This window comes from Nesoenas mayeri (genome assembly GCF_963082525.1).
Source record: "Nesoenas mayeri genome assembly, chromosome: Z".
In the NCBI taxonomy this organism is placed as follows: Eukaryota; Metazoa; Chordata; class Aves; order Columbiformes; family Columbidae; genus Nesoenas; species Nesoenas mayeri.
The window spans coordinates 26,762,215-26,783,461 of record NC_137542.1 but is presented as its reverse complement, the minus strand read 5'-3'; the positions used below and the strand labels follow the sequence as shown (position 1 = coordinate 26,783,461).

Genomic DNA, 21,247 nt, shown 5'->3' with positions numbered 1-21,247 from the left:
GTGTCCATAATCAGCATTTCAACTGTTTTCTCAACTCCAGACATTTAGAAAGGAAACAAAGCATCATGGTAATACCTTCAAGACCACATGTCTTTAAAACTAAGTCTAGCCTTCCAAGCATGGGAGGGGACCGCATGGCCTTAAGACATTTGCAAGAGTCAAATATTATTCATCAGCATTCCAAAGAGTTTCCCCACCCGCCCTACCCTTCTGTTGGAAATGTTAAAACACCCACAGTTTTCCTGCAACCAGTTGAACGTCTGGAACTGAGACTATAAAATATGATACACACTTAAATAGAAAAGCATACTCAATAGCCATCTCATTATAAAATAATAATAGTCTTCCCGCAAAACAAGTTAATACCTTTCAGTCAGCTGGCATTGTAAGATACAATGTAAGAAACTGAAGTACTAATAGAGGAATCAAGTCACAGAGAACAAGGGAAAATAAAAAAACCCAGCGGCTCTCCAAATCTTCGCCAAAAGCAATTCTGATTAAGAGAAGTGAGGGAGGGCGAGAGAGGGGAAAAGTGCAACCACAGAAGCTGTAGAACATGATGAACCTTTTATTATAAAGCCCCTGATGAGAAGAATAACTGCAGCTTCAGGGGTATTAGTTTGGTCAGTTATAAGTAAATGACCCCTAACTGTGGTATGTGTACAGTGCTACAAAGAAAAACCACAGAAATGGACCAAGTAAATAACATTCCAGACATACTGCTGGCAGTGTTTCGGCCATTTGGTTAAGCAAAACAAAAGTAACTTCATGCCTTATAAACAGGCTTACAGAATGGTTTGCATTTTAATTTTACTGTAGTAAATACACAATAAAAGTAAAGGTTGTAGTTCCTGCTTTTTCTAATCACTTAAATAACAGAAAAGCCACATTTGGACAATCTTCTCCTTTATGGAAGGATTACAGATCATTACAGTGAGAAAAAATGTGTATGTATTAAAATTTGGCCAAAGAATAAGAATACAACTTTCTACGAGGCCAAAATTAAGATTGTGTGCTGCAGCAGAATTTAATTTCCGATCCTGGGTACAACCAGCAATTTCCTTTACTGAGACCAACTTAAATGATCCTTTTATTTCGTTTACCCTTAACAAGTAGTTATATCTCCAATTCAGAGCCTCATATACCATCAAATATCACTACAGAGCAGGCTAAAGTTTCCATTTATCTTAAAAGTAATTTTATCAAAGACTGCCTATGTCTCTGTAATATGTCCAGCATCTGTTAGTCTGGGGAGAGGTTTGATTCTATGTATTAATTTAAAATAAAGATTGGGTATTTCCAATACATTTGAATTCCAGAAACTCTGTTCCACCTCTACTGATGCTAGCCAAATCTACGTTTTCTTACATTGTCTAGGATGTTCAATGTTATTCATTGTGCATTGTTACTATCAGTGTTGTTACTAATACACTCAATAATTCAAGGAAGTGTCTACATGAAAAAATAAGATAATCAAGATGATGATTAAATTGCAATAGCCATTTGTATGTGTGGGGGGTTGTTTGTTTGTTTGTTTAACCAGAATAGGAATTTGACCCTCTACCATCCATTTGATTTACTAGGAACAAATTACAAAGCTTGATTTCTGTTTCTTTAACTGAAATTGAAAAGGAAATAAATCCATTCATACACTAGGAACAGACAAAGGTGATTCCCCTCAGCCATTTCAGGAAGACCTGAAAAGGTATCACAGAATCACAGAGTGTTAGGGATTGGAAGGGACCTCGAAAGATCATCTAGTCCAATCTCCCTGCAGGAGCAGGAACACCCAGATGAGGTTACACAAGAAGGTGTCCAGGCGGGTTCTGAATGTCTCCAGAGAAGGAGACTCCACAACCCCCCTGGGCAGCCTGTTCCAGTGCTCTGTTTCTCTTACTGAGAAGAAGTTTCTTCTCAAATTTAAGTGGAACGTCTTATGTTCCAGTTTGAACCCATTACCCCTTGTCCTATGTGCAGCTTATAAATGCCTCTAGCTGATGTCTTTTCAAGTCTGCCCCATTTCTAAAGCAGGCCAGAACAGGTTAGCTGGATGCGGTAAGGAAGATGGGAAACCTCTCCCAGTTAACAAAAAAGTAAAAACCACACCAGTCCTTCCCAGGAAGCTGGACAAGTTCCCAATGGCTCTTAGAGAAAAATAAGTTAATGACTTGTTTTCAACAAGCATACACTTGGTTATGCTTTTAAAGTAAAAGGTTATATTATTCTGACCAGAATCATATCTCATAACTTAGACCTTTGTATTAACTGACTGAAAGAAGGAGGAAGTTCCCTCTCCCAGATAAACTGCGGTTAAGGGAAATGTCAGAACTGCAACTATGTTACGAAGGCATATGAAGGAAAAAATGACCCCTAATGGGAAAGAAATTTTTGGTGCTAAGGGCCAAAGGATCCTGATGTTCCAGCATCCAAATCCACCCATGTAGATGTCCTTAGTAAATGGTCTCTAACAAATAAAAGGTTTCCAGTGAGTCCTAGAGCTCTGAACAGTAATCTGACCAGTTGAGAGGCCAAGTCTCTGAAAGCAATTTTGCAAAAATTTTCTCCAGACTTATGACTTCGATGCAGGTGCCTCTTTGCACACAGGCTGCAGCAATGTGCTATCTTTGGCTGCTCACACATAATCAGATGAGACACATAGCACAAACTCGGGCCAAATGTACGTGCAAAAACTTTAAAGCTAGGAACATGAAGCTCATTTCTAACAGACTTGTTCCATTCCTTTTGAAGTAGAAGTCTTTCCCTCTTAACACACAGGCCTTTGCAGATACATTTTCTTATGTATTTATTGAAATAACAGAGCGAAGACCATATAAGCTGGAAAAATTATGCTTCTGGAGTCACAAGCAAAATCATTATTAGAGATGGAAGTTATAATGTATCTTTTCCTATTTAGAAAAAGGTAGTCAGATGGTAAATGGGTTAGACAGTTACTGTACTTCTAGAAAATCCCTTAAACATGTAGAAGGGAGCAGGGGAAATCTCTCTAAAACCAGGAATGCATTAAAATTAACATATGCATTTAAAGATTACCATAATTTGAGAAAGTTAGACAGTTAAATGGCAGCTCTTTACACACAGTTTATGCAATCTCTCATCAGTTGCCTTCAACTTACATTATTCCAGTGATACAAAGAACAGTATTCGTATATTGTCTGCGGTATCTACATCATACTTTGAGTGTTAGCTTAATTTATCTTTGAGGACATTTGTGCCATTGGAATGCAGACACAAGACCATGCAACATCCACTTACCTACCTCTGTCATCTCCAGCATACTGGTGTATGGTACGGTCCAGTACTGAGACAACTACAGATACAACATTTTTAATCTCCTAGGTTTATAGTGTACCAGAAACTCAAATAGATATGCAGATGCAGTTGCAGAGACCAGGATCTGGTACTTAGAGTACTATGAGTATTGTTCCAGAAATAATGGAAACTTCATAAAGTTTTCCTTTCCTATCATCATAGTGGGAAACCAACAAGTGACTGGAAGTTACAGCTGAAAATGATTCTAGAGCAGATGGCTAACTTTTTACTTCATAAATCATGCAATAACACAGTCGGGTAGGCAATAGGAAAAGAAAACAAACTCCAAAGTGTTGGAAGGAGGATGGTATCCATCAACTCAGCACAGCAACTCAACATCCAAACCTCACATTTCAGTCAAGCATCTAATTAATGATCTGAGCACCTGAGGAACAGCTACTCCATAAACTGGCAGACAATCACTTCAGTCTTGCTTGTTTCACTGCACCAAACCAGATTGCCAGTATGTGTGTAAATAAGGGTGAAACCCTCTCAGGAGAAACTCTGTTTATTACTGTTCAACAGCAAAACTGGTACTTGGCACAAAACTGAAGAAATTATACAGGGAAAGGAAAAAGCTAACATGATCCTAAGCTCAAACAGCTGCTACACAGACAACTGGTTTTGTAACAACTCTTGATATTTCCCATTATCTCCAACCCTATATAACACCAAATGAACAGCCCTGAAGTAAAAACCTTCATAAAAAGACAGGATGTATTAATCACATATAAATGTGACATACACCATCTTCCAATGTCTTTGAACTTACAAGTCAACAACTTTATTTATCGAGACGTTACTAAGAGGAAATTTTATAAGTTTTCTTCAGATACCAAAATAGCTCTGGAACTTCATGATGAACAAAAATAAACCACACTGAAAATAGACAAGAATTTACAAATGCAATTTTGTTTTAATGTCGGGAAACCTTACTTTGCTACTGCAAAAAGACTGATCATACTGACCAAAAGGCAAAGCATACGGGTTTGATGTGCTTAAAAAAATAAACAAATAATTTCGTAAACTCCCAGCTCATCTAAGATCAGCCTAAAGAAATGTTTTATCGACTCATCACATGCCCTGTAATTTAAATCTCTTAACTTCATATTCACAAGTGAAAAGATATGCTATACCCTTTCATGGTATATAATGTATTTACTTGCATAAATTCCCTCAAAATTTCAATCATAACTTGCTCTGGAACTTTCACATGAGTAAAAGGTTGAAGTATTGAAAAGAATCTCCAGTATATTTAATCTTTTAAACAATTAAAAAAAAAAAAATGTAAAGAAACAAACTACTGAAGATTTTCTTTTCATTTAAAATTTGATCAATGGGAACTAACCACATACAGTTATACCATCTATTAACTTTTTATGTGAATACTATAGGACATTCAGTCCTAAAAGTGAGATTCATATTTCTGTCTTAGGGGACTTCAAGTACAAATGCAGAGCTCTACCTGTTAAAACAAGATACTTATTTAGTTACCCAACAACATGTGCATCTAGTATGGAACCATTTTGGAGGTTTTAATTGTTGCACCAGTCTTGCCAAAAATGTGTCTTCTTTTTCTGTGTTTTTTCTAAAGCATGCTGTGTTTTGAAGCTTCAGCTTTCTTCTGGGCCTCAGCTCCTCTGTTCTCCATCATCTGATCAAAATATACAATGCTAAAACTGTAGACTGAAACGTCTCACAGAACAGTTATGAGAATTTTCCCTACATCAAACTCTCAAGAACAGAAACACACCACAGGATGAATGATCTGGTAATAATGCAACTAATTTCTTTAAACAATGCTGTCTCATGTTCTCCGTAACATACAGAGCACACACACTGACAGGGCTAAAACAAAAAAACTTTAATTGGAGTTTTACAAAAATTCATTAAACAAATTATCTGTGGCTGATATCCTGCTACAGTCTTATCACGGTAATAAATCCTACATGCTTCAAATGTTCTCACTTGGGATGTAACCCAAGAAGGAAAGAAAGGACATTGTATTTTACATGCGGGCTCCAGTCTGATGTCTGGCATCCAAGTATTGCCAGTGAGCTAACCCAACTTTGCAATACGCTCATTGGGAACTAGAGGTGACAAGATCAACCAGCAGTCAACCCAATTAAGAACTGTGGAGGTGAGAAGCTACTCATCAGTTGACCTCGGATGACCCTCAAGATGTCCAACAGCAGCTCTAGTTCACTTCTTTACATCTTACACATTTGGTATCACAAAAAGGAACTTGCAGGGCATGAATTTTTTTTTAACTCTCCAGATTTTGTTTCCTAATGTTTTACATAAGCCCAGGAATATCTGTTCATTTAGAAACTTCTGTACTCCCAGGATTTGTCACAAGCAGCAAACTACCTGCTGTTGTACACAAAGAAAAGCAAAAAAATCCTCAGCTCCCATCAAGATTTTTTTAATCCGGATTTGTTTGAAACTTCACAACCAAAAAACCACAAAGTAATGGAATTCTCTCATAAAAAATAATTACATAATACCTCCTAGTAACAAATGGCTACATTACTGTCAAAAATCTCACAGTCAGCTTTGAAAGAGAAATACCTTGAGGACTAAAGCTTTTCATGTCGTGTATCATAGAATTAATTTTTCAGATTTAACTGTTTTAGTTACCTGATTTAGGAGCAAGTGCAAGTAAAGTGGCTCCAAAAAATGCAAGCACCCTTTTTGCTCTCTCTGTTTTCCAGAGTTCAGTTTTTAACTTTCACACACTTCACATGCAATTGATCCTCAAAAAGTGCTGACATAGCTAACATGGAAAATAATTTGTGAATCAGGGACAGCAATTTACAGATCTCTTACTAAGTATTCATGGTACAAAATTGCATTGGTTCATTTCAGAAGTTTCCAAACAAGACTCAGAAGCTACACAGCTCAATTAGCTTTTTTTTTTTTTTTCCCTGGAAAAATAGATTGGAAGTAAATCTAGAGTACTTCAGTTAAAGAGTAAAGAAATAAAGATCAAGAAAATAAAGATATTTCTAGTTCAGATTGTTCTGTTAATAGTATTTTAGGATATGGAATTTTTCATAGAAGTGTTTTTTCTGCTTGACATAAGAGAGCTGATGCAAAGGTCACAACAATGATAGAACATCTCTACTCTTGCTGACATAGGCAGGATCACAAAAGAGGTTCAGAACCTGAAGAGAAAATTTTGTTCATGTCTGAGGAGCCAGAAGAAAAAACATGTTCTCGTTAATTTCAGTAAGAACTTTATACACACATATAAATGCAATATTAGGTTTACATTATGGACTTTCTAAATTCCAGATTTAATACAGAACTTTCATCACATTTCTCTGAGTGCTTCCAAATATTAGAAAACAGTCAAATCGTGGAAAGCAAGACAATACCAAACCACCATGTTATGCTATTAACCATGTGAAAATAGTTAATAACAAATAATAGTGTGGAAAGTCTCTATTAGAACAATGCATTCACATTCATACTCTCTCACTTAAAAATGATTTATGAGATTGGGACCACAAAATTAACCTTAAGGTCTTGCAGAAATAAAAAAGTGAACAGAAAATAGCAATGGACAGATATTGATCATTGCAGTTGTTTTAATTGATCATATTATTTTAACAGTAAGCGGATCATGGAAACATATAGATGCAGGTACTCACACCTTTCATTTTATAAATACAAAATGGTTTTGTGTGATAATTTTCTGGGGGAGATTCCTTGTCATATACCGAAAGGAAGACTAAAAAACATAGGATCTCTCATTTTGTATTAAAAATGCACACAGCATTTATTTCAGAGCCTTTTCAAACTATTCTTTGAATTCTTGCTAAAATTATTAATATGATTAACAGTCTCTAACAACATTTCAGTCTAAATGATGACATTTGTCAATGATGGATTGTATTATCTGATCATGAATGGATTTCATTATTTGTAGCTTTCCATCATTGTTATTACTGGAAGACCTGGATTTCCTTTTACTGCATCATGAAGCTTCTGGCATATATTAACACAGCTGAGAGCCAAAGTGTAAATAACCAATGATGATAAATAATCAGACAGAAAGAGCAAAATGTATCGGCTTCTCTGTATTCAATGAAAATTCACTCATGTTAAGGACCTATCTATTAGTGCTGTCGAAAGGTGACATGGACAAGACAAAATAAAACAATGGGTAATTTTTTTCTCCAACTTGATATATACAAGAAAGCTTTTATCTGCACATACCAGAAAAAACCAACGACAATAACAACAACAAAGGCAAACCAACAAGACAAAAGGAAAAGAGATTGGTGCTGCTGCTTCAATTTTCAGGATCCTTTTCTCAATGTAAAGTTTGTGGTATCACCATTCTAAAAGTGAGAAGAAAATGAAATCTGCTTGAAGGCAGAAGTGGTTCTTATTGAATCTCTATAAACTACAGCTAGAGTAGTATAAAAAACAACAACAACAACAACAACAAAATAAACCTAAGGAATGCTCTTGTTTTTTAAGGATTCCTATCGCAAACACTTCACCTGCAGAGCAAGAAAACTCCAGATATATCCCTGAATCATTCAGAAAATCCCAGACATTTCTGGAGGACAGAGCACTACACATCCCTGATATTACTAAGAAAAACTAAATAAAAAGGTAAAGCTTGGAGTTTTTAAAAAAATATTAGAACTTCTCAAATCATAAAGGAGGCAGATTCAAGTCTTTTAAATTTTCAGTTCATATCTAATACAGTCTTCATTCTTATGCCAACTACAAGTGTGGGAGAAAACAATGAGATTAAGATAATTAGCCAATTTGCCTGTGATCTAATTTTTGCCCATACACAGTTTCAACCACAATTCCTGCCTTTAAGAATTGGTACTGAAAAAACAATTTTCTGATGTCTTTCATTATACTTAAAAGAATGAGTGCAAATCCAACACTGTCGAGTCTATATTTTCATTATCCATGATAAAATGCATTGTTCCCCCTATGTTTTTATCCTCTGTATATAAAAATGCCACAAAACTGTGCACACTTCTCTTAAAAATTATTCAGGTGATAGAAATTCAACTAACTATCATGAATTACCTGTTTTTCTTGGTTTTGTCATCTATAAACAGTATATAAACTGACACAAAATGCATGTTTTCATTTTACTGAATGAGGATCCAATGCTTCTTGGTACATAGATAAATGTGATACATGTTTTTAGCAAAAAGCAAACAAAAAAAAACCAACATAGAAGAATATGTAAGGGCTTCAAAATTATTTTCTTAGTTTATTCTGTGCAGCAGCTATACAAGCCTTCTTTTTTGTATGCGTCACTCAATAAGATATCTGTTGTGCTTTTGCACAAAGAACAAAGATGCCATTATCAATTCTCAAAAGTCTGCAGGACAAACCATTCATGCTGTCAGACCCCTCAAAGCCCTTTCAGCAAATAATGAAATCCATCAGTGACAAATGTCAACATACTAATTTGTTAAATACAGAACAAAAGCAACATTCAGAAGAGGTGCCTCATTTCGTGTTATATTAGCCCTTCAATTTGTAACAACTTTATGGCAGCCCACAGACCATGCAATATTAAAACAGAACAGCACTATAATTATTAAAACTAGAACAATCTACTCTCCTTACGATAAATGCTTAATAGTTCAACAAAACTGTAAACAAAGTCTTTTGGGAACAGCAAACTCTTTGCGATGCATTAATTTTCCTCCTTTTTGGAAGACTATTTCCAATTAAAATCTTACCCACAAAACCAGATTCTCTTTCACACACAGTCACATTTATTGTGCTGGTGGAAGAATATGTTAAATTACATCATATCCAGTGATAGAAGAGCTTCAGTGTGCTTGAGAATTAGTGTAGCCATTATACAGGACATCCAGCTATTATTGTTGAATCATATAGCAGAGGGACAGTTTAGCTGGAAGAAGTTAGTATGCATGTGAATTACTTTATTCATCATACAAAGATGTCCAGCTATTATTATTTAATTACATAGCAAGGGACAGATTAACTGGAAATAGCTAGCATCACTGAGAACAGTGTTAATGTATTACAATATTAAGTATCACCTACTAATGAACTTTCATTCCACTGCACCTTCTAGTGAATTTACCTTTTCATACATCTCCAAATTTGATTCAGTCCATCATAAGGACTAAACAAATTTTTTTCCTGTTGTCCAGGACACTGCCACAGGATACATTTACCTATTCTTTTTGAAGATGCCAAAAAGAAGCAAACACCGTTATATTCTAGAAGCATCTAATGCATGCAACATTTCTTCTGGAGATTTCCAGCAGTGGCTGGATAACTTTCGCTCTCTAAATTCACCAAATAAACCTTGAAAATAGAAAAGAACTTTTGAAGTTGTTAAATTGAGAATGCCAAATTCATTTTTTTGGCAAAATGCTAAGCCTAATACAGATTAAATCAATAAGCATTTTTCCAAGCCCAGAAGGAGAGAGCAAGGTGGTTTTCTGTCTTGCAATAGCACAGCAAATAAATTTCCATGGGTCAAAATATATCCGTTTTGAGGTGGTTTGTTTGTGGGGTTTTTGTTTGGTTGGTTTTGTTGTCATTGTTTTCCTTTGCTTGTTTGCTTGCTTGGTTTTGTTTGGGCTTTTTGTTTGTGTGTTTTCTCTTTTTTTAACCACCAAGGATTTTAAATATTAAAGAAGTAGAAAATTTTTGATTGCTCCCCAGGTACTCTCCTGACAACAGTTCTGCCAATACACTAAAACCCTTCTCTTTTTGTCAGACCATACATTCATATTCATCTGGATATTGAACACTCAAAGGAAGAGAAGGAGAAGATATATCAAAATTCTGACCAAGACCAAACACGATCAGATTTCCAGTTAAAATTCAGTTAATGCTAGCTGGATAACAGGTAGTCCCTGTTGGATACTTCCTTGCAGACTCAGTTGTGTCTGCATGTTGTCATATGGCTAAATTTATTTCTATATATTCTGCATTGTCAACACTGACAAAATAATTTTTTTAAAAATCTCTAATGGTATTTGGCATTCATATCAGTTTTGATTTATGAACCAAATGATCAAGAAGTGTAAATTGTATAATTTTTCAGAAAATTTTACAGCCAAATCTAGTCACTCTGCTGTAAATCTAGCTAATCTCTGCAGATAGTGTAATTACTTTACATTTTCAGTTTAAGCAGACTTTAATGTCAAGTGGGAGAACAATCCTTCAGACTTGCTTCAACTACCAGTGTGCCTCTGACAAACTGTACATACTTGCCTGACTGCTACTTAAACTTCAGTATAGCAGTTTCATATTGGTTTTAGAGTAGGAAACACTTGAAAAGATACATTCCAAACTGAGGTCATATTCTGGATTCAAACCTCTAGCTCTAGCATATTGCCCTCACCACCTCTTAGCCAAGTCACAGGTAAAATCAAGAAGCTGTTTTGACACCAGACGGGAGGGCACAGTGACTGCCAATGTGCTTCTGCTGGGCTCAGTTCCAGGTTCTGGAGGAAAAAGCTCTTTGGTGACAGTAAAACGTACTTCACCCCTGCCAATAAGTATCACTTTATAGCTGTACCTACAACAGGTTTAAATTTAGCTACCCAAGAATTCACTGCAAATATTACGTTTATACTGACATACACAAATTGGATGTAGCTGTTTCTTCCCAGAAAGCACTGGAAATACCTCTGTGACTGCAGTGCATTTTTGTTTTCTGGGAACTTAGAGACTTTGCATTTATACATATGTACTGTTGTATTAACCCAGATCAACTGGCCAAGCCAAAACTGAAATGAAGCTTCAAGCAACATATCTGGCACTACCAGACTGCACAATAACACCATAAAATCAGAGGCCTGTTTCTCAGATATTATAAGAAAAAAGAGCAGTAAGTAGAAACTGTTGGTTTATACTGGCCGTAATGGCAGAATGGTTTGAAATTACAAAGATGTGCTCAGTGTGGTTTTTAAGAAAAAGAAGTGGCTTAGTCTATGAGTAGAATTTGTTGAATCCTATTTTCTCTGCCAATAGATCTCTTTTCAGAAAATTATGTGAAGCTAAGACTTCACATAGACTACAGACCTATAGCACCGCTTTGTTCTATCCTTTTCTGCTTCCTTGTGCTTAAGGCAGATAGTTGTTTGTTTTTGTTTTTTTTTTTTTTTAAATCAGGCATCTTCATGCAACTAAATTAATATAGTATTCCAGCTGTTCTGGAAAAATGAGTGAATACGAGCAGTACTCTTAGCATTGTGTTAACATGCCTCTAATCTATCAAATTCCTACAAAGAAAATGTGGTAACCTTAACCAAAGTAATAGGATTCAGAAAGAGGAATTACTCTGTAAATCTGTTTGTTCCAAGACATAACTTGCCCATACTGCTTTACTTACACACTGTGTAATATTAATATGTAATATTTAGCATTACAAATACATTGCACAAAATCAAAATCAGAAAAGCAGCACTGGCCCTAAAGGTTTTACCTTTTATACTACTGGAGGCAGCAGGTAAGATAAAAATTTTGCCAAACAGCTGAAAATCATGTTCTACAGTTACTTAGAAATAACTTTGTGTTCTCTCCAAACTAACGATCTTGTCACTGATATGCTGCATTTTTGTCTGGAGCACTTTGCTGTAATTAATGGCCCTTCAGCTAGCACTGAGAACTGCACAAAAATTTATGTGTGAAGACAGAAACCTTTGAAATATCATAAGATACATGTGTAAGATATAAAAGATAGTAGTACAGCCATTTCAATCACTGACAAGCAAGTCTCCTCCTTTACTTCATCGTGCTAAGGTCTAATTTAGGGCTCTGAAAAGTATGCTTTGTGATCAAGCCACGTGCACCTTTCTTTTGATTGTCTACAAGTTATCCTCAAGAAGACTAAGAAGGCTATTCAGAATTATGTCATAGCTTTAACTCAGTACCTATCACTACAAAGCTGGTGATCATACAAAAAATGTATTCCTGACAGTGAACTCCATGACGTTTATTTGACAAAATAGCTCTGTATACAATGAATGAGAAAAAACATTCCAGCAAATTCACTGTACTGGTTCTTTACAGTTCAAAACACTAACTTTAATTTCACCTTCAAACAATTTAAGCAGAACATAACAATTTTCCAAGTACTCTTAAAGATGGTATAAGTAAAATGCACTATAATTGAAGGGAAACGAACCTTTGTAAATACCAGTGCAGCATCATACCACGAATGAGACAGACTACCAAATGAATATGCCTTCACTGTTTTATGTCAACATTTAAAACTAGACTTAGAAGTCAAAATTATTATAAACTTGTAATACCAAAGCACATAATAACCTCTTTCATTAGGCAGAGACATAATTTACGCAGCATTGTGGACAGAGCAGGCAGTCGTCACAAACCAGATGCCTGCCACCCAGCAAGAAAATGGACTGGCCTTTAAATTGAAAGAAAAGAAACCACCTATTTCCTTCATGCTACCACAGAAAAAGGAAAGCCAAAAACCATCTCAGAAAACAGAGGTGGTGCTTTATTAACAAATCACAATCTCCAAACCATTTTTTCATATTTTCATTCTCAAGCCTACATATTGATTTCCCCCAAATCCATCACAGATCAAATTCCCTCACAGAGAAAGGAAATATGCAGCACCCTTCTCTCCTCCTTGGAAGCACTCTCAATAGTCTAGTTGCCCTTCTGATCTTCCTAAGGAAGAAACATTCTTACATGCATTCCTCTACAAATTTCAACAGTCTATATCACAAGATCTCTACCGGTCTCAAAGCAAATCTCTAACAGCAACAAACTAGTGGGAAGCATGTGTTTGTGCAGGGAAAATCTGTATGACAACACTCAGACTGCAATGTATCACATATCAGCCCTTAGAAAAATCATGTAATAGCTTGGGTTGTAAGGAATCTTCAAAGATCATCTAGTCCAATTCCCCTGCCATGAGCAGGGACATCTGCAACTAGATCATGTTGCTCAGAGCCCCATCCAGCCTGGCCTTGAATGTCTCCAGGGATGGGGCATCTACTATCTCTCTGGGCAACCTGTTCCAGTGTTTCACCACTCTCACTGTAAAAATTTCTTGCTCATATCTAGTCTGAATCTACCCTCCTTTAAAACCATCACCTCTTTTCCTGTTGTAACAGGCTCTGCTAAAAAGTCTGTCCCCATCTTTCTTATAGGTCCATTCAAAGTACTGGAAGTCCACAATAAGGTCTGCCTTCAAGTCTCCACAATAAGGAGCCTTCTTTTCTCCAGGCTGAACAACCACAACTCTCTCAGCCTGTCCTCACAGGAGAGATGTCCCAGCCCTCTCATCATTTTTGTGGCCTCCTCTGGCCCCTCTCCAACAGGTCCATGTCTTTCCTGTATTGAGTGCTCCAGAGCTGGACACAGGACTCCAGATGGGGTCTCACCAGAGCAGAAGAGCAGAATCACCTCCCTCAATCTGCTGGCCATGCTGCTTTTGATGCAGCCCAGGATACAATTGGCCTTCTGGGCTGCAAGTGCACATTGCCAACTCACGTCCAATTTTTCATCCAGCAGTGCCCCCAAGTCCTTCTCCACAGGGCTGCTCTCAATCCCTTCATCCCTCAGCCTGAATTGATACTGGGGGTTGCCCCAACCCATGTGCAGGACCTTGCACTTGGGCTTGTTGAACCTCATCAGGTTCACATGGGCCCACTTCTTGAGCTTGTCCAGGTCCCTCTGGATGGCACCCTGTTCCTCAGGCATGTCAACTGCATCATAATAAAGTTTCAAATTTCCAGTAAAATATAATGATCCACAACTTAATAGGTGCTAACTTCTACAGGACAAGCTATAACATTTTGACAGTACTCTGAAATTCTGAATTCTCAAGTTCAGCTTTTCTCAGAAAAACACCCAATTTTTCCTCATTAAGCACGATCAGAAGAAATCTATGCCAGAAGTCAATCACTGAGATGTAAAATAAGGCAGCAAAATCTCTTTGAAAACTCATTGAAGCTTTAGGGTTTGGTGGTAGTATCAAAACACTTGGAAAGCATGAGGGGTTTTAATTAGTATTTTTCTTCTGAAAATTAAACAAGGTTGCAATTATTTGGAAGGAATGGACGGAAGGGGACTTCAGATAAAATTGTTTTGAAAAGGCAATTGATTTAGTTTAATATATATTAAGGGTTATAAATGGTTACTTTACTCATATAGGTATGAAAATCTGCTTGGACCTTTCAAATAATATTTCTTCTTATGATAATTGTTTCAAAAAAAAATTAAAATGAACTATACATGTTAATTCACTTTTGAAGAAAAGAATTCTCATTTTTACTTTAATATAGTGGAATAGACACAAGAGCTACATGACTGTTCTCCAGATACAGAAGTCCGTTTTTCAGTCCTTCCCTCATACATCAATGAATAAACACAAGGACGCAGAATTATTTGTAGAAGACCAATACATCAGACGAATCTGCTCTGTATGCAACTTAAAAATTTGGCAGTGGCAGAGAAAGCACAAAAGCTAGCAAAGAATTTTTTCAGATGTTTGAAATAAAATAATTATAATAACCATCCCTCATTTTATTAGCTTTATTGGTGCATTCACTGCAAAAGTCTCAGAACAAAGATAAACCAAGGCATTAATATCAGTACTTCCCAGATTTCCCTCAACAAGTCCTATGATATCCCCTGTCCTTTCACCACATTTATCACTGTTATTTAATGAATGTTCTTCAGTATACCATTGAATATTTCCAAAACGAACATGCAGATATTCATGTCATGACAGAACAGTACATTGTGTTCATTCTATCCAAACAGTCTTCTCTACTTAACTTACATGTGAAAAGGAAATTATGAAAATTAGAGCAGTTTCCTACACCTCATGAAATAGAAATAATCTACTGCCAAAGCGACCTTCTTCACACTGGTTAAAGCCTAGAATAAGCAGATTATAATGAATAGTTAAAAGTAAACTTTACTGGAATACTTGCTTTGACCTTTAAGCATTAGTAGTAACAATAGATAAAAGGCCTACATTTTTTAAAATTAACCAACCTCTGCAATAAGTAGAAAGGGATCAAAACATCAAGAAATCCACATCGTTGCTTAAGGGATTGGCCAGATTTATTGTCACTGTGAAGATTAAAATCACCCATCATTAAGAATAGTATGTATGCATCCCATTCAGATGTCGAAAGTCTAAAAATTATGTGATAAAGTGTCAGCTCACTGACACTTTGTAAGAATTATGGTGTTAGCATGGGCGTCTTTATGTTCTCAAAGTGCTTTCAAGCCTAATGAGTAAATACTGAGCAATTTCCCTGAGCATCAGAGTGAAGGGAAAGGGAATCCTTTTGTATCATGTTTTTTGGTGCATCACCAACACTTTTCTGCCCTTTTTTTTTTAAAGCAGTAAAACCTGCTATATACAACAAAAAATACGAAGTTGCCAGTGGGTAAGAACTGTGTCAAGGGGCAGCACAGGACCTTCCAATCACATTTCATATCTGTACTCAGACTGAATCTGCTAGGAAGCTTAGCATCTGCAAGCAGGGTTAAAACCTTTTTCTTTTTAAATCCCAATTTCATGGCAAAAGCGCTAAAACATCTAACACTCTGAAGTTAGTGCTCACATCCATTTTTCCAGAAGAGACAAGTCTCTCAGTATCTTACAGATCCCCTGCAATTCCTCCTTCAGCTATGTTACAAGCATCAGATGGGAGACAGGAGTAATACATACAGTCACAAACAAACTCTTTACCCTCAGTAAGATCCTTAACTCCCAGCTGTTTCCTTCAAACGCTTAGCAACATTGTCATTGCAGTTTAATTCAATTATTTCAACAGGCAGGAACTAATCCAAGACATTGGTAAGCTCTCGGGCTGTCTGTGTGTTTAAAATTGCACACACAAAGCTCTTAGGAGACAGATCAAAATATTAGATTTCCTTATGCAGTCTTAAACTCTACCTCAGAAAGAGGACAAGCTTCCTCTCTGATCAACTCTCCTTTGCCAGTCAAAATACCCTCAGGAAGATCAGATGGCATTCCGCTCCAAAGCTAAACGTACTATCTAAGTATATACATACAGGAGCAGACACAGACTTGGGTCAAGAACTAGAAACATAATGTTTCTGGATGGCTATAAAGCTGTTCCCCATATACGTCTTCTACATATGTCCACATAACAAAGTCACGTATATAGGAGAAATCTGGATTTAGGCATAAAACAGCCCAATAAAGGAAAATCTCAATCTGTAATGCTGATTTATTCAGACTATGCAGAATATACTTCAAGGAATTCCGTACTGTACTATTTTTTAAGCTGAAACTTTCCAAACGCATCTATCGTCCCCACTATGTAAAGATCAGGTAGTGATGTACAGAAAAGTTGAATTAAGCTACTGCCCAAATAATGTAGCCTACTACTCAACATCTTTTCCCATAGCTTAAGATAACAAAGCTGAAGACAGCAAGATTAAACAAGGTCATTTGAAACTACTAAATTAACAAAAACGAACCAGCTCACTGACACTTTATAAGAATTATGGTGTTAGCATGGGTGTCTACTCAATGTCAAGAATCACTCAGCTTACCAACTCCCTAACTTTAATCACTGTGTTTTATTTGTTGAGAAGGATTTTCCTTCAAGTTAAAAAAAATACATATATATATATGTGTGTGTGTGTGTATAAATATATATATAAATACATAAATAAATGGTTCAGTTAATGTAGACATCTGCAGTCTTGAACACGTACATTAGACTGGTAAATTGGAAAAGTGACAGCAGCCTCAGAACTGAACAACAGGAAGAATTTACATCATAAATATGTCAGTGTCCAGCCTCTTATTTTCCTGGCAACTGCACTGCTACGGCTTTATTTTATAATTTGGCATAGTTAGAAGGAAATTTTAGCTGGTCATATTACCAAAGCTGAAACAGCAGTACAAATGTGCTGTAAATGCAGGAAACTTAAGCAAAGCTCCTAACAGACTGTTGCTCCCTAGAGGTGCAGGGACTGGCTGCATCAGAAGTGTGATGCTTATGTTATTGTGTAGAGGGGAAGATTCTGATCAGGCACAGAATAGTTTATCATCTTCAGGTCCCTCACAGTCAAAGTATACCCTGCATACAAATCAGAAAGAAGTCATTTCAAAATAGCTGAAAACAAGAAAAAAGTAAAGCAAGAAATGCAACATAGAAGGCAAACACTTGCAAGAATCACAGTTTTTCTCTGCATTGACTGTTCTGTGCCCTTCCAGGGATCCCCATACAGAGAAACAAGAAAATGTTTAAAGCCAAGTTCAGTTCTTCAGATGGATGCATATGACTCTTGTTATTTCAACTGGAGAGTGACAAACATGTATCTCAGCCTACAAGTTTATTTTAATATTCACGTGTATAAAACATTTTAACACATAAAGCTTTCGGCAAGTTTAAAATTGAAGTTTAAAATAAACAACAATTGACTGGAAACGACTGACAGCAGGCCTCCAAAACCCACAGCAGAAGACTACCCACATCCTGAGCTAAAATGGGAGGGTCTAAATTGTGCTAAATGAAGAAGATCCACTCATTGACCAATAATTCTCACCACAAATTATTTATTCAGTAAAAACGTGCCTCCTACAAATAAAGTTGTATCCAACAATTCCACAGAATTACCAGAATCTAATAAATTGTTAGAAGACGAGCCTTCTTCAAAGAGGATGAACATTCTTTCTCAACTGCAGAATGAGACAAAGCAGCACTATTTTTTTCCTTTCCTCCTATTAGCATTACCTCCTGCTGAAACTCAGCCAACTCCTCCTTATGTAAGTCCATGATTCAGGCAGCGGGAAAGCAGAGCCTGCACCATCTGGGTGTGATGACAGGGAGGTGGGTATCTTCAGCATGCTGACAGCACGGAAGCAATGACCATCTCAAAGACTCCCTCGCTGGCTCCACATGAACGCTACACAAAGAAATGGCCAGAAGAGATCTTTGCAAAACACATTACAAAACAGACCCTAGGAATAATGAGCACACTACGATCCCATTCTCTGGGATCTCATAAAGGAATATGTGCATCTACTGCACGGAGCTTCATCACAGGCTTCTGGAGCAGCACACTACACCATGCAATTAGTACCATGAACAGAAAACCCCAAGCCACCTTTATGTGCAAGTTGCTTGCCCACTGAAAGCTCCAGGTCACATTTAATTTAAACATAATATGGTAGAAAATAATTCAGTGCCGGCCTTCGCCAGAGCTGCTTCACTGTGCCTTTCTGACTGCTGTACACAAAATAACAGAGCAGATATTTTAAGTAAGATTTGAACACTGACAATTTAACCAGAAAAAAAACAGGCTATTTGTAAAAGAAAATGTGTAGCACTCTTCATTCAACTGGAAAATTCTACAGAGCCTCCCATCTTAGTTTTTGTAGCCATAAATGGCAACAGATTCATTTCAGTTCACAGGTAGCAATTCTCTCAGCAAATCCATGACCGAAGAAAGGAAATTATCTAGAAGTTCCTTGTCTCTCCATGACATGACTGTGAAAGTGTAACAGAAGACTATACCAACACAATTCTTTCTATCTGACCACTGGGTAATCCTTCCTATGAATTATGCATTTGAAAAAAGGCAGCTAGGTTTTAAGATGCTGAATATAACTCCCCTTTCTGTTTGCCTAATTACCGTGGAAAGAGAGAATCATAAACCAAACAAAAAAAAAAGGTTTCAGAGGCACAATCACTTAAAGTACCACAAATGCATTCGTATACTATTCATGTTCACAGTTTTTGCCAACTCCGTTTAAAAGTATTGCACAAAATAAGGAAGACTAGTTATTTGTAATTCACAAATTTTAAAAAACTTGTAATTTTAAAAAAAAATTACTTCAGAAGCTTAGAAGAGACATGACATAACTATGGACCAGAAGCCATGGAATGCTTTACCTAAGCAAAAGCTAGAGCTGAGAGGCACTAAAGAATGAAAGACATGCACTGCCTTCCACACATTCAGGGTAGACCACAAAGAAAAGCTAGATGTGTACAAGGTACAGATTATTTTGGCTAGAAAAAGCTGTATCAGCTCAGATGCACACATGCAAGTATACCCCAAAGTGGAACATGTATATTGACAGTCACTCACAGGAGGCACTCTGTGTGACCTATTTCAAACCTGTCTGGCCTCTGACCTGAACCCTAAGGGGGCAGATACTACCTGTTATGGACCTTCCTTTTCCCTAGGTTTCCCATAGCAGAGACTCAGGCATGGGCTCCAGAAATTCTTCTAAAATAAATAATTTATTTGCAAGGTACAGCATAGAGCAGCTCAAGCTAGATGCCTCCTGAAGACGGACCCTCAGTGGGACAAAACTTGGATAATGATATCCCCACAAGCCAGGCCCTCGTCCATGCATATCTCTCTGGGTAAATTGCAAATTAGAGTTTGTTCTTCATTGGGTCTCTTAATTTTTGTCAGGCAGGCTGTCAATTATAGGTCTGACCTTCACTTGCTATTTTGCACCTGTAGGTAGAGAAAATAAGATCTTGGCAATAGCCAAAATATTCTTCTGTTAGACACCGTTCTATTCCTTTACTTATCTCCAGGGTTGCAGCTCCCCTTGTCTTCTAGCTTGAAGACTCTGAAGCCTTTTTTACTTAACAAAGCAGAAAGTTCAGACATTCACAGCATGCAGAAGTTACGCTAAGCAAAATTATTTATGCCAAGCAAATTCTAAATAAGCAGTTTCTAACCAGATTATATAAGAAGCAGTATACCAAATAATTCAATAAGCTAAGGCAGTCTATTCCCTAACAACCACAAGAAAATCACGGATGTTACCAACTCCTTTCCAGTCTGTCATTTAGAAGTCCAGAGATAGCTAATTGTTGTTGTGGCAGAAGTACTGAGACTCACAGATTTCATAGTGTCTAGGAGATCCTAAGGTTATTTACAGATGACAGCAGCATAGATTCTGTAATCACCCAGAGCAAATAGCTTAAGTGACTCCTGTGCTGTCAGACTTGTACATGATCAACTCATGTGAAAAGCCTGGGGTGCTAGGAAGCAATTGTAACAGCAAAAATAGCTGGTTTAGTCTCATGACAGAATTTTGCACACAGGATGAAAAATCTTGGTCCTACACCTGATACCAAACACAAAGAACAGAATGAAATTCTTACATCCACACTTTTCTTGACTCATTCAGAAATGAGAATCCAGATTTGAATTTAGCCACCTGATTTCTTCAGATAGGTTATCAGTAATACAACCTCATACCAACTAATACAAGCAGATAATTTTTACCACAATGGTCATACGCAGAAAAACACTTTAAAATTGATATCAAACAAAAGAACAATGAAAAATTTCTTTTTTTTTAGAGTTTCAACTTATTCCAAATGTCCAGCTACCAGAAGCACACACATATTTGGATTAAGAAAGTGATCAACTGGTTTAGCTCCAACTTAAAAACACACTGCGCACAGAATGTACTCTTTTTCACTGTACATGCAGTAGTAGTGGTAAATATGCTGATAATACATGCAAAAAGATACACACGAGTAGACATATTGCAAGTTTCAAAATGTAAACTCATTTTCAACCAACATAAAAAGGCATAAAATTGACTATTAAAAAAAAAATCACAAGGCAAAGTACCATACACACGTGGAAAACAGAATGCTAAAATGATGTGAGAAAGTGGCTAGCTATGATTTATAATACATCTCACATTTTTAGTCAAGTCAAGAACAGAAAAAGAAAAGATCTGTGTGATAACAGCTTATAAACAAGAAATATTTGGTTTTTTAATCAATTTGGAATGGTAAAAGCGAAATCTAATCAGAATGAAAAGGAACAAACTGGCAGACTAAAAGAAAACCTTAACGTAATAACCACCATTTTTAATGTGATATTGTATCATTACCTTCACAACAAGATTACAGCACAACAATAT

General features: G+C 36.7%; 1 protein-coding gene across 1 annotated transcript in view; it reads right to left on the bottom strand.

Moving 5' to 3' along the window:
* Positions 1-21,247, bottom strand: part of AOPEP (aminopeptidase O (putative)) — a gene marked incomplete at its 3' end in the record, with an annotated part of 171,240 nt that overhangs the window by 112,872 nt on the left and 37,121 nt on the right.